This window comes from Ambystoma mexicanum, chromosome 6q, assembly GCF_040938575.1.
Source record: "Ambystoma mexicanum isolate Mex_15411 chromosome 6q, UKY_AmexF1_1, whole genome shotgun sequence".
Lineage (NCBI taxonomy): Eukaryota > Metazoa > Chordata > Amphibia > Caudata > Ambystomatidae > Ambystoma > Ambystoma mexicanum.
Window position 1 is genome coordinate 1,188,147,926 of NC_090937.1, and position 15,608 is coordinate 1,188,163,533.

General features: G+C 45.1%; 1 protein-coding gene across 5 annotated transcripts in view; it reads right to left on the minus strand.

Annotated features, from left to right (window-relative positions):
• Positions 1–15,608, minus strand: part of LOC138516580 (uncharacterized) — a 486,378-nt gene that overhangs the window by 252,379 nt on the left and 218,391 nt on the right. For 3 of the 5 annotated variants that reach the window (XM_069631825.1, XM_069631822.1, XM_069631826.1), the window contains one exon: positions 6,219–6,349. The exons of 1 other annotated variant lie outside the window; for it this stretch is intronic. The gene's annotated coding sequence lies outside the window, so the exon portion shown is untranslated. Of the gene's footprint in view, positions 1–498; positions 574–6,218; positions 6,350–15,608 lie in introns of all 5 variants that reach the window. One more of the 5 variants, XM_069631823.1, reaches the window with a different exon arrangement.

Consider the following 15,608-nt stretch of genomic DNA (forward strand, 5'->3'; position numbering starts at 1 on the left):
CTCTGCGCCAACAACTCAAATTGAGTTAAATCTTAGATTATGCTTTATTGATCATCCATGACCATTGAGCCCATAATTGATAACATGTTTCGGCTCCACTGAGCCTTTTTCAAATCCGGGCTACCCATAATTGTAATATAGGACATACAAAATATCATAGTCAAAAAACAATTTGTATGAACGACATCATAAAACATAATACCAGTTTTCAAATATCGTGACCACAAAATATGCATAATAACATGAAAGAAATTAGACAGAAAAACAAGGATGGGCAAAAGGGAAGGGTTCATGGGTGTAGAAAAATAGGCAAGCATATCATAATACATTGTTATGTTTGAGTAAACAGAAAAAGAGCACAAAAAACAGAAACAAAAACACAAACAAAAAGAAAAAAAGAACCCATTAGTAATCATTATTCTTCAATTCATTGAATAATATAACCAAATTCTGCAATGGTCCCTTGAGACAAACTGACAACTTAGTGGATGTCCTTACCCGAAATTTGATGTAACCAGTTCTTATGACTATTTGTCCATGTAGTAGTAACGGGGTACAATCCCCAATATCAATCTAAACAAAAAATGTAAGTAGCGAAGGTAAATAAAACTGATTGTCCAATTTAGAATATACATTAATTGTGTATATCAAGGTTGCCTATGGCAACTAGGCATTTTCACTTATGAGAATAAATCCCGCCCTTCACCAAACGGGCAAAACAACTCTACTTAATGGTCACAGGCCATTTCTGCCTTATTCAAAACAATTCATTATAAGTTCCGTAGTGAAGACAATTGTAATTAGCCATCATTACGTAAAATGATGATGCATTTCAAATATAGAACACGTATTTCAAGTACGGAAAGCACAACATATAGCTTATTTTGTTGCTACTCGTCAAGTACCATTAAAGCTAAATCTCATTGAAAAGTAAACCATGAGATAAGCGGTCCTCTCTTACCAGTTCCTGGAACACAAACAGTCACACGCGTCGGCAGGTAAGCCGAACGCTTACCAGGTATGCCTTCTTATACTAGGCGTCATCACTGTGCGCGGTTACCACGGCGACGCAAGGACAAGCGTCGTCATTGAAAACCGCATTCTATCCCCCAGCATTCTACAAATTACATATGCTATATAGTTCAAAATATTTGAATAAAGCCTGAAAAACTAACAAAGCATGTATACGCTTCTCCTAACCCAATTTATATTTGTTGAATACTTAAATGGTTACTATCACAATAATGTATAATCACGGGCACTAATGCACCTAACTACAAAAGGTTGGTGAACATTACACGCAACATTCAAATAACATACTGAGCTACCAATTATGATGGGGTATCCCTTTAACAACACCCTGAAATACATGTAACCTCCTAATAAACAATGAGCCGTGTTCTAAATCAAGTATAACAATGAAAATTATTCGAGCTTGAGAAGCCAGATTGCAATGTACTACATCTCACAAGAATGAAACCATTTCATTATCTGTATTAAGTCCTGTGTTTGTCGAATTGAAGTAACAAATTGCTCTTGCTTCCGCTTGTCGTAATGCCTTCACTCTGTCACCACCTCTTTTGTTCAAGGATACTTGTTTAAGACCAATGAATCTAATTTCCGATTTGAGATGTAGCTGATGTGTTTTTTGCCAATGTTCAGCTAACGGAAGTGATGGGTCTTGACTGCCAATTTTGGCTAAATGTTCACGGATACGGATTCTCAACTGTCTCTTGGTGCTACCAATATATAGTTTGTGGCAGACACAGATGATGCCATATACTACAAAAGTTGTTTTGCAATTGATTCCTTGTTTAATGATCCAACATTTTCCATTTTTATCTTCGAATTCCGTTGTTCTTTGGTATGCATATTTACATTGTGGACAAACTCCACATTTCCTGAAACCAGAATCTTTCTTGTGTAACCATGTACCTTGAGTAGTGCTCTCAATGTCCGGTAATAACGATGGACTAAGGATAGATTTAAGTGTATTTGCTCTTCTGAAGGTAATGCGTGGATGATCACTCACAAACTCACCAATATGACTGTCCAATTTAAGTAGGTACCAATGTTTGTTCAAAATTTTTCGTAATCTCTGGTGGTCTGAACAATATTGAGTGATAAAACTAATCGGCATGTTAGCTTCCAAATTATTCCCTTGTCTCTGTCTCAAAGTATCCTGCTGCCGCATCAATTTGGTTTTCTTATATGCTTTACTTATGTCTTTTTGGGCATATCCCCTCCTTCTAAAACGTCGTTGTAATAGATTACATTCCTCTTCAAATTTTAGGTTACTATTACAATTTCGTCTCGCTCTGATATATTCACCCAATGGTATATTGGTGATAGTTGGTCGAAAATGACAACTTTTAGCATGTAATATTGAGTTAACTTCAGTTGGTTTTCTGAATGTAGTTGTTTGTAGTACTTGATCTTCCAAATATATTGTCAAGTCCAAAAAATGTATCCGCTGTTTGTTGCATTCTCCAGTAAATTGAATATCAAAACAATTAAGATTTAACTTGTCCACAAATGCGTGAAATTCCTCTATGCTACTATCGACGATGCAAAAAACATCGTCGATGTACCTTGTCCAAAATTGGATTTTCTCAATGAAAAATGATTCAGTATATATTGCTTTGTCTTCCAACATCCCCATGAAGATATTCGCCAATGCTGGGGCATATTTAGTACCCATAGCTACCCCCTTGGTCTGTTGGTATACCTTGTTGTCAAAGGTAAAGACATTGAGATCAAACGTGAGGTGTAACATTTCTTTAATCATGTTCAAATGGTTGTAATACGAGGCTGACTCATGCCTGAAAGTATAGTCAACTGCAATCATGGCCCATTTATGCTGAATAGACGTGTACAGTGCCTTCACATCTAGAGTCGCTAGAAGGAAGGTACTCTGCCAAGTAAAGTTTTTTAGTTTCCGTATAAGGCTGGTGGAATCTTGCAAATATGAATGAAGTGACATAGCCCTTGGTTTGAGTAATAGATCCAGATATTCCGAGATATTCTCTGTGACCCACCCAATCCCACTCATGATCGGGCGGCCCTCTGGTATCCTTTCATAGGGTTTATGTATTTTCGGTAAGAAGTACATTGTTGGAGTTACCGGTTCTTTTATCCATAAATAAGTGCGTTCATCATCCGTTATCAATCCTTTTCTATGCCAATTGAGTATGTGCGCTTCAACTTGCTCCAATGCTGATTTTCGAAAATCATCCATTCTTAATTCATAGCACCCAGGGGTATTTAGATGTCTGGATGCCATTTTTTGTTTAGATTGATATTGGGGATTGGGGATTGTACCCCGTTACTACTACATGGACAAATAGTCATAAGAACTGGTTACATCAAATTTCGGGTAAGGACATCCACTAAGTTGTCAGTTTGTCTCAAGGGACCATTGCAGAATTTGGTTATATTATTCAATGAATTGAAGAATAATGATTACTAATGGGTTCTTTTTTTCTTTTTGTTTGTGTTTTTGTTTCTGTTTTTTGTGCTCTTTTTCTGTTTACTCAAACATAACAATGTATTATGATATGCTTGCCTATTTTTCTACACCCATGAACCCTTCCCTTTTGCCCATCCTTGTTTTTCTGTCTAATTTCTTTCATGTTATTATGCATATTTTGTGGTCACGATATTTGAAAACTGGTATTATGTTTTATGATGTTGTTCATACAAATTGTTTTTTGACTATGATATTTTGTATGTCCTATATTACAATTATGGGTAGCCCGGATTTGAAAAAGGCTCAGTGGAGCCGAAACATGTTATCAATTATGGGCTCAATGGTCATGGATGATCAATAAAGCATAATCTAAGATTTAACTCAATTTGAGTTGTTGGCGCAGAGTCCTGTATTTTCATTAATTAATTTTTTCAACGTATGGGACGGTTAGGCTTTTTACCGTCCTTATACAGTTGACCTGCGACTTCATTGACCGGATTTTGAAACTTTTAATCTTGCACGTATAACTATCGGGATCGTAAGGAGTCGCCCTGGTGGAGCAAGGTTTTTCAAAGCCACAGTTTTTCAAAAAGTCATAGAAAAGCAAATGGCGCTTCACATTCGAGATCCCTTTCCTCAGTGGCCATATTTGATTTGGGTTTGAGGCAGTAGGTTGTTACCCTGATGGCTGTCGCTATTGCCTAAATGACAAAGTTCTGTGTCATTAAAAATGTTACTACTTAAGGAATATTGCTGCATTCCAAAGGCAGGTGGGAACTACCTTTGCCACAATGCTCAGGCCTTTAGCGAGGACCAAAAGATGTCTTGGGAGGATAGCTCAGGAGCAACGTGCTCGCCTCGAAAACAAGACAACACAGAGCAACAAAGGTACGATCCCCAGGTCCGCGCTTAGAAACCTCTGGGTATTAAGTGTGTTATAAATAACCTATCATATCACATCACACCTGTTAGCCCGAGTACAGGGAATTAATGCTATTAGAACATTCCACCCAGAGCCAGCAGAAGGTTCTGGCTAAAACCACGAAATATATATATATAATATTTAAAGAGCCGTTACAGCTCTCTGCCACTAGGTTGTCTGAAATGGAACTGCCAACATTTTAATGTTTTTGGTACACGTTACAGATAAATATATTTGCTATATTTGAATATATATTTGCTATATTTGAATATATTCTGATAGCATTTTCATCATCAAATGTCTATGTGTGCGAAGACGTTCCTCAACCGAGCTTCTTTCATCTGTCTCTATATTTGCTTGGAAAGTTGATAAAAATCACATTATGGGCAAAATGCGCAGCACACCTGAAACACTAATGCATGGAATTTTTTGCGTGTAAAACGGGGATTTGCGTGCCATTCTGCCCGCAAATCCCCCCTGTTTGGCGAATGGGGATTTGCGGGCAGAATGGCACGCAAATCCGCGTTTTACACGCAAGTAATTCCATGAATCAGAATAACGCCTAATAATGTCAGGGAATTATTAGGTGAATTTCAAAAACACTGTGGGGTGCATCTGACATACATGCTTCCCGTGGTGTGTTCTTATTCACAGTGGTGGAAATGGAAAATAATTGGTGGGGATCCCACAAGGGCCGGGGTGGGGGCGGAGTTTAGGGGGGGCGTGCCCGAGGAGGCGGGTTTAAGGGGCGGAGCTGGCAGTTGACCTCCGATCAAAGGAAATGTCCAAAATAATAGTTTCAAACGGCGCTATTTCTTTCATCCTGCTTCTTTAATAAAACTTCATATCAATTCCACTTGAAACCACTTCCATGGCACTGGTGATGAGTTACTTTACTATAGCAACGGTTGCTGAGTAAATATTCTTTAAAATGCATAATTTGCATCCCATTTTATTAAAAAAAAACTCCCCCTTTGGTACTATTCAAACAGGGCGATTTCTGTTCACCATAAGCAATGTTTTCTTGTACTTGAACCACATCCAGCACAGCTCCTGCAGCTCCCCTCTGAAAGCAGTTGGGTGGCTGCATCGTGTGGACATGGACCCGCATTATTTATTTATTCGTGCAACGCTCCTCGGATACCTATTTATTTATTTATTTATTTATGCCATGCTTGTCGTATACAGGTATCCGACAAACATGGCATAAATAAATAAATTATCCATGTCCATTTATCCGACAAACATGGCACAAATAAATAAACCGTGTCATGGCTGAGGACCGGCTCGTGGCTGAGGACTGTAACTTCCTCTGGTGACAGTCACCAGATCACCAGAGTAAGTTACAGTTTGCTCACAGGCGCTTTTTTCTCCTTTTTTCCCAGCGCTGACTCTGGCCGGATCCCGAGATCAGTATGGAAATGTGTAGTGAATAGGCCGGGTAATCTAAACATTAAATACAGAAGATCCATGCATTCAGTGACAAGACTCCAACTGACGTCCAGTTGCGTGTGGAAAGAGGAGACCATTTTCAGTGGGCCCCTGCCCTGGACATGTGCGCAAGGAAAGCAGTCACTTAATTACACAACCAACTGGTTACATTAAAGCAGAGGCCTTATTTCATGAAATCTATCGAGGTAGCAGTAGTCACATCACCTGCCCTTTGACCTCCATGATATGACAGAAAATGCCAATAGCAAACCGTTCGCCCCCAATGACAGTCCCTTCTTCGGCACTCGTTTGTGAAAACTTTAGTCTGTGTCATTGGTTGGCAGCAGGCACCAACAACCTGTTCTGATAACTAGTCAACACTAAAGGCATACTTACTATGCGGGCGTCAGAGATCAGCTTGGTTAAAACTCAAGGGTTGCAACGTGGCCCACCAGGGGTTCCAAACAGCACACTCGGGGTGCTAACACTCAATGGCATCCTTGGAAGGGAGGTTGCTGGCTCATTTTCTGGAGAGGAACAGAGACAGGGGTGACAGTTACCTACATCAGTCTGTGAGGATGGCTGGAGTACAACTGGGTGCGGGTTATGGTCAAGGAGGGGAGCAGAAGGGGCATCACACATCATTTATTTCATTTGTTAAGTGCAAACATTCAAAAACGTAGCTCTCAGCGCTCCCACAAAACAGAACACGTGTTCATTGCAAGGTATGTGTGTTCTACACTAAGCAAGCAAGGCCGGTGTCCCTGAGCTGGTGCATGTCACAAGTGGAGTGCAGTCTGTAAAGGACCCAGCGCTCGGTAGCTGTATTTATCGGTTGGGCCTGCTGCTAAAAATAGATTCTCGATGAAATCCTTTGTTCTGTAAAGGTATAACTCATTCTCCGCGGCCAGAGCCTGCGACGGCTGCCTATGACCCACTGCACCACGTGCTACTACTATCAACATGAAACGCTGCTCATGCTTCGGAAAACACCCACCTTAAAACAAACAATGGCCGCCCTTCAGATCTGGCGGCCATGACGCTGTGCAGCCTGGAGCTGAGGTGCTGTTCTCACGTCGCATACTATTTTATGTGTTGAGCTTTGGGCTGGGCCCTCCTGGGGGCCAGGGGCCTTGGTATGCCTGCATTACCACATTGAGCTCGGGCTAATGGACCGTATACACTGCACATTCTCCGGAAACGTCTCTTCATCGCTCCTATTTTAGCATGCTGTTAAACATGCGATAACTTAATTACATATCATCTTACTACATCCCTTTATCTAGAGGAAATGCTATCGAGGGTATCCAGCAACAATGTATACCTAAACCCCTGCGATAAACCAGAAAGAGATAAAGAGGTCAAGAGGTCAGCCTCCTAAAATATCACTGCAAACCACTTGGACTCACTGCTAAAGGGAAGTAGCACAATCCGGTATCTCCTTACGTTCCAGGAAACAATAACAATATGGTTATTTCTTACATATTAACCAAGCAAGGCACACAGTTCAGCTTCAGTGGCACTGTCGACATTTCAACGGCACAACAAGCAACACACCAGCAAAGGACCCCACACGGGACAGCATCTTTCTCTTTCAAAAATACTGCACCTGCCGGCATGCATACCAAAGTACCACACTCACTCTGCTGCATACCAAGGAGCTGCCCTTATGGCATCACCCTGACAAAAGCTTACATAGAACCGAGACACCTGACTAAATTCTATACTCACCACTAGAATACACCTGAAGGAACCATGGTCACTGAAGCATGTCTGAGAGAGCAGGATTTAACAATGAAACATCAAGGACCTCACATATTGAGCATCAAAGCATTTAGCGACCAGGCTCCCTATAGAAGAGAGGGGTGGCCTCTCAGAACTCGTGCAAGGAAGGTCCCACAGTAATTCAACCCTACTGCGACTCTGCTCCTTAGGTTTTCCACATAAGTGCAAGCCATGTTTCGCTCCTACATATCCCACAGCGATTCTTGTAATTCCCTTCTACATATCACACCATGACTTTGCCGATGTTGATGGGACTAATTGGATTCTGCCCAGCAGCAGTACAAGGATGAGTAGAGGTGAAAATGCCCACTCAGGGCTCACACTGTTAGAAACCAAGAGCCAACACAATCATACAGGTAAAACAGGCTCAGTTAAGTGATACATCTTTGCCTTTTGTGGTAGCGTGGGCCGAGGGATGGCTATACTCTCAAGAGGGGTGTTTATGTGATACAGTAGTGACCCAAACAGCAAAGTATAACAGTCCAAAATAAAGGGAATGTCCAATCAAGGGCCTATATAAAATAAATATACTTTAATAAAACACACCATCTGCAAACATAACATAACAGAAAAACACCACACACATCCCAACCCTGAGGAAAGAACAGAGAATAGGCAAAGACAGCACAATACAGTAATGCACCACGGCGTAAGGCAAGTTAACCACAATATTCTTAAAAAGGATATGTTTCTTGGATGAAAATGGTGCAAAAGTGACCTAACCAGTCTTTAGGGAGAACACGGACCAAAGGGGTAGCTATGGAACAATAATGCCTTGTTTTGGTTCTTTGCCGGGTCGACAGTGTCAAACCCGGCTTCGAGCAGTGGTGCTCAGTTTGGGTCCGATGGATCTTGTCAGCCCAAGCAGCAAGTGTGCGCTGAGCAGGTTCAAATGCGGTAGCTATGTGCATCTCGAAGGTGGCTTTTGGCGATGCAGGTCAGTGCACTAACCAGAATCTCTTCGAGGTTGGGCTGGGATGAGTCGGCTGATGAGTGATGCTCCATGGGTTCGAGCCGGTGGTCAAAATGGGGATTCTGTTTCTCTGATGTGTGGTTCGGCAAAGTGGCAGTTTCGAGGAGAGAGTCGGGTTGAGCCGTGGCGTAACACCTAGTTTGAGTCAGCCAGTGACTCTCCAGTGGGTCAAGTTGGGTCCTGACATTGAATGGTTAATTCAAGTCTAGCAGGTGAGGAGATCAGTGAGGGCACAATTGATCGTCAAGTGGGCTCAATGCGCAAGCAATTGTTGAAAGGTTCGGAAGAGTGCCAGAAAGCAGCACTGGCGTGATCCCTCTGCATCAATGGCGTCAAGTTCGGCTTTGACAGCAGTCAGACTGGTTTCCAAGTGATGGAATGGGGACCCTTAGCAGATTTTGTCTTCCAGATGCTGTGATGCCGAATTCAGAGGCTCAAGGTGAGTGCTTTCAGGGTTTTCTCTCCCAGCCCTGAGAGATTCTCGTGAAGAATTGCAGGTCCTGGTCCACAGCAAAAGTCACAAACATTGTTCCCTAGTAGTGAGCTCTCCTCTGCCTGTGGCTGCTCTTTTTCACCTCACTGGGTGAGGGCTTTGGAAAGTGCAACCCTCCCAAAAGAGGTCCAATTAATCCTTCACAAGTTCATGTGAGTCCTACTCCAAGGTCTCAGGGACAAGATGGGTCCTTGTTCTCGGGCTCCCAAACACAGGGGAGGCAGTCACACAACTGCAGGCATCCTTCACCATGGTTAGGTCCTGGGTGCCTCTGTAACTGGCAGAGAGACAGGTCTTGTTCCAGTAGCAGTTCACCCCAAGTTTGCAGCTGAAAATAAGTTTCAACAAAGTGGTGGAGACCTCTTCTTTTAAAGGTAAACATTTGCAATATTTTAAGAATATTCAACTCAAGCTAGCTTGCATTAGTGGTTCAATCCCTGTTCTTGAAAGAAGTGGACATTGCGCTTCTGACATGACACCCAAAGTGCTTTGCTCTTGAGGAAGTGGGGGGGGGGGCGGGGCAGAAAGGAGAGAGGCAGAGACAAACAATATGGTGGATGTCTTCGCTCACTGTACAGAGCCCTCCTGTCTACTAGAAACCCATCCCTTCCCTTCTCACTAGGATCTAAAGGCCTTTAGAATTGCATTCCCCTGTTACGAGGCAACTCCCTTTAAATCGGTATGCTACTTTGATGCCTGGGACCAGGACAGCTGGTTTTGGTGTGGATGCCTCTGGAGGAGGGTGTTAGCTACCCTCACAAAGAGATCAAAGAACAGGAGTGGCCATTGAGGATCCTGTCATGTCAGTTGGCTGGCTTAGCCTGCTGGGCCAGAATACACATCACCTTCATTCATCTTTTATAATGCGCTTAATACCAGAGGCCAGTCTTTAATTGCGGGACTGTCCCTTAAACCTGTGTCGCTCTGCGTTGTCTTGCTTGCCAGACAAAAACATTGCATTGCCCCTGAGCTTTCTCCCCGGCCAATGGTAAATGGTCAGAAATCATTGGCCGAAACCTGGAAGCAATACAGACCATTCTCTTTCCGGCAGATGTGGCCGCAAGAATGCTCTCGACATAGGGAAATCTAATTTCCACAAAAGAATGATATGCGGCATTAATGGCACATGGCTCCTATGTTGTTACGACACAAGCTGCGGTTTGTAAAAACTCATGCAATGTTTATACACATTACGAACACTCAAGTGCAAGCTCTTTTAAATACAAGTGTCTACTTAATGACTGCTTCAAAGTATTTGTTTTCTCAAAGAAGTGTTGTTCTAGTTATCAAGTACGGTTTAACTTGCTGTTCTGGTTTCATCAGCCATTGAATACGTTTAAATTATGGGTCATGTAACCAAATACACTAATAATACAAAAATAAAAATAAAATATGTTTGGGCCTTGAAAATCCTGTACGGTGTAGGCCTCAATTAACATTACCATGAACAATGTGAATGTCAAGACGCCATTTCTATGGATTCATTTCAAAGGGGCCTAATTCATTGACTCGCTTTAAGTATTCACATTTCTGCATATTTACCTTCTGTTAATTCTCACGCTTCAAAATGTAGTTACGACTAACAAGACTCCTCTGTGCGTGTGAGATATTCCGAGAGGGTTTCCTGCACGGCCCCATTTTTTTATAATCAATCTCTTTCTTTGGAAACATTTCCTTGTTTGCTCCTGCTCCCTCACTGCCTTTGTTTGCATCTACACACATTGCCACACCTGTTTGTCAAGAACCAGTTCTTTCCATCCCGCTCCTTCAAACATACTAAGCCAAACTGAACATTGGCCGCAAAGATGTGGTCACGCAACAATACAATATGAAGGAATTAACTTGGGAGGCCTTGCAGCGACCCTTTTGTTAGTCTCCCAAGAATCCAAATAGACTCAGTAGAGCCTTGAAGTCTGTTTTCAATATTGTCATATTCCCTGTTAAAGGGGAGGCGCTTTTATCAATCGCATAACTACACCTTCTACATCCAATTGACATTTTTTAAACGGGTAAAAAGTCCTTCAAATTCTTATCTCTACTTTAAAAAAAATGGTACTTTCAAATACATATGTAGGTTAATAAAATTCATAAAAACGAATTATTATTTTATTATGTATGCAAGGTTTTATTAACATTTGCATGGCTCAAATCGCTGCTGACGCAGACAGCAATTTTTCGGTCCCCATATCAAAAAAATGACCACTTCAATTTGTAAGATGTTTGGCAAACACGTACTCTTTAGATTTAGTTTAACAAACAGAAAATATTTTTTAATTTGATGCTGTTAAATTCCAGATATTTACTTTTCAAATAAAAAATTCTGTCCTCAGACCTATAAACGTATAGTAGATGCAAAGAAGCCAATACAAATGAAAACTTTACGGTGAAATGTACAAAAACAGCTGCAGCCCCTGACACACATCCCTATCCTGTCATGCACTGGAGGGTCACAGGAACAAAGGTACATTCAAAATATAGAGCCCTTAGAGTTTGGCAAGTGGGATCAGGCAGCGCTCGAGGAGAGTCGTTTCAATGACTTCCAGTGAGTCGAGTCAGTGTTCGAGTTGGGTCGTGACAATGGCCCTCATTACGACCCTTGCGGAAATCAACCGACCGGACCGCCATAGCGTAAATAGCGTTTCCGCCATTGCACGATGGAGCAAAGTGCGGCTCATTCCGACCCATCGGGCACGAGCACCACGCCATGGCGGAAGTGCAAAGTCCGCGATGGCGGAAATGACCCCAAAACGGCCCACACCGCCGCCGTACGGCGCCCTAGGTGCAATACCGCCACCCATCTTAGCGGACACCGCAGTGAGCGCCAACCGGAAAGTACGGTGACCGTAAATATACGGAAACGGAAGTAAAAGCATGGTCCTGGAACGGGAAACATCCCGCCGTACACCTATAAAACCACAAATTCCACACAACCATCAAAAATACTACCCCGAGACACATCCCAACCCGTCATCCACCCTAGTGAAACCAAGAAAAATGGGAAAAGTAGCGAAGAAAGCGTGCGACCGCAAGCGGCAGGTCCACTTCTCCCGTGAGGAACTCACCGTGCTCAGAGACCCTCCAGGAGAATGCTGCCGCCGTCTTCTCCACGCAAATGACCAGGACGGCACTTGCGAACAAGAAGGCCATATGGGCCCTGGTGGCACAGCGGGTAAGTGCGGTGGGGACCGCACCCCGCAACCCACAGCAATGCAGAAAGCGATGGGACGACCTGCGGATACGCGTCCGTAGCATACTTTCTGCCAACCGCAACATTGCCACAGCTACCGGGGGAGGATCGGAATCACCCATCAAGTTGACCCCCTGGGAAGAAATCTGTGCCTCCACCATTGGAATGGAGAGCATAGAGGGAGTCGGAGGGATGGAGAAAGGAGTGCAGACATCCGAAGATTCAGGTAGGTGTCCCAAATAAAACAATGCCAAAACCACAATGTCCAATCATGTGAAGTACCACGTGCCCACATAGTGCAACAGGAACACATGTCCAGGAGAACGTCCACATACATAGGCCTGATAGCACACTTTAAAACTCACATCAAATACATAAATAATTAAAAATCCTAAAAACACCCTCTACACGTGCAGCAGGCACACCCTAACTGCAGGCTGCCAAACAACTGCACCCTCACTCCACACACAAATGAAACCACCTCCAAGGCCCCGACCCAAATCACCCTCACGTACCACCCCAATGCATGTGATACATTGCCATTCCAATTCCCACAGACCCATTAATAACGCTCGCCCTCCTTTACTCCACCACAGGGTCCGATCCAAACGACGAGCTCCAGGACACCCCTACCAGCACACCTGCAAAGAGGGCCAAGACCAACGGCCAAAGACCCTCCACCTCAGCTGCACGCATCAAGACACGGCAGCAGCACAAATCAAGTGGCAGCACAGAGGAGGGAACTCCAACAGGCACCCCAGCAGCCAGCATGCCCACAACAACACCACCACAGGTCCCCCCAATGGATGCCACAGTAGGCACTGCTTCTGGTGGCAGCAGCACCATAGGTGACACTGCATTAATGGCAGCATGCTCCGACACAGAAAACGGGGATGTCGAAGTTAGATCCATCCATGACCTGTCTCAATCCCCCTGTCTGTACCATCCCGTACACCATGAGGATACCACGCAGGGGCACCCACAAGACGACAACTGGCCATCCCCCACAAGCCCTGTGGCAAGGCAACATGAGGTGACCAGCCACTCTGTGACATCACCGCAAATGGCCATGGCCCAGCAGAGGCAACAGTCCCTCGACCAGGTAATCGTGCAACAGCAGCAACTGGCCACGCTCCTCAAGGACCATGCCGATGAATGTGGGGGCACTAAGGCAGACATAGAAACATCAACTGAGACACTTAGGGCAGAAATGGAGAGAAGTACAGAGACACTAAGGGCACAAATGGAGAGTAGCACCGAGAGCCTGAGAGTAGAAATGGAGAGAAGCACCGAGAGCCTGAGAGTACAAATGGAGAGAAGCACCGAGAGCCTGAGGGGGGAACTGCATGCGACGTCCAAAGACGTATGTGCCGAACTTGCCGCAGTGCGCCGTGTGCTCACTGAGCTCTCACAAACCCTTAGGGACATGCATGGACGTGAGCAGGCAGAGACATCATCCGTTGCAAGTTCCGTCCAGGGCAGCCCCCAACGTAGATCTGGGAGGAACCTGCGCTCCACAGGCAGGGGTGCCCCTGATACCCGCAGAGGGGGCTTGCAATAGCGACTGTCCACTGACAATGAGCATCTTTGGACACTGGTGTTCGGGGGGGAGGTAGGAGGGTGGAGGGGGTGTGTTGGGCTCACTTGGGTGGCGGGTCGATAGGGTGTTTAACATGATATCACATATGCCATAAACAATGCACGATCATCCAATGAGATGTGTGGACATTGATCTTTGTGTACGAGGCCATTATAGGCGTACAGTCCATATTGTGCATGTTCCAGACACACACAGTGCCACGAGTCCCGTGTCCATGTATCAGCCACCAGGCGTGAGTGCTAGAAGCATGCATCTATGAGATGCTGACGAATGTCACGGCCCTCCTGTGCCTCGCAGACTCCTTGAGGTGCTGCCACATCCCCACCCTCATCATGACCATCATCAGGTGCTTGCAGTTCTGCGTCAGGGGGCATGGGCACATTTCTACGTACGCACATGTTGTGGAGCATGACACATGCCATGACCATCTTTGCAACCTTCACATGGCGGTACAGGAGTGCCCCGCCAGACCTGCTGAGGCAGCGGAAACGAGTCTTCAGTAGGCCGAATGCCTGTTCTATGACTACACGGGTACGTGAGTGGGCATGGTTGTAGTCCTCCTCATGCTGGTCCCGTGGGTTCCGGACTGGTGTGAGGAGCCATCTCTTCAGTGGATACCCGGCATCACCTGTATGTGGACAATAAAGGAATTTTGAGGAATGCCATTGCTACGTACGCACCCCCCCCCTTCCTGCCAGGTCATTGCCGCATCACATACCCCACATCATCATGCATGAAATGAGACTCACCGAGTAGCCAGGATCTGTTCCCTGCGTGTCGCTCCATGTAGCGTGGTATTGTAGAGTTCCTCAAGACCATAGAATCATGGATTGATCCAGGAAATCGGGCACAACAATGTGTAATGATCCTGTTGGAGTCACACACCATTTGTACATTCAGAGAATGAAATTGTTTTCGGTTGCGGTACTGGGCCTCCATGGCATGTGGGACGACCAATTCCACATGGGTGCAGTCGATGGCACCAATGCAACCCGGTATGCCGGCAAGTGCATGGAATCCCACTTTTGTGTTGGTAATTTCCTGCTCCGAGCGTGGTAGAGAGATGTAGTCGTCTGCGTGCTGCAGGAGGGCATCGAGCACTTGCAATAGTGTCCGTGAGAACAGTGGCTGTGATATGCCATGCAACTGTCCGACTGTGTGCTGGTAGGTGCCTGTGGCCAGGAAGTGGAGTACAGACACCACCTTCAGTAGGGGTGGGATGGCGGTTGGGCTATCTATCATGCTGACAAGGTCAGCCTGTGTCATGTCCACAATGGCGGTTATGGTGTCCCGGTCCAAACGGTAGAGGGTGTGGATCTGCTCATCAGTGAGGTTGAACGGATGTGCTCGGAGGCGTGGGATTGCGGGCTGCCTGCGTGGTGGTAGTGGCTGTGCTGGCGGCCCTTGCTGGCCCTGCCTTGCCCTCCTCCTCCTCCTGCGTCTCCGCCGTGCGGCCGGTTGTAGTTGGTGTTCGTCTTCTTCTTGAAGTTGGAGTACTTGCAGTGCTATCAGGTCCCCCAGGGCCAACATAGCTAGTCCTGCCGGTAGCATTTCGGAGTGGGTGTGGTTGTGGGAGGAGACTGGGTGTGCAATTTATGTGTTTTCAGGCTGTATGGCCTCCACCTGTGGTGATTCATTCCACCTGTGCAAGCTGCTCTCCCCTTTGGGCGAGCACGTCCCGCACACAACGCTGCAATTCGACGAATGGCATCTTGCTATTACAATCATGTATTTGTACCCGATGGCAG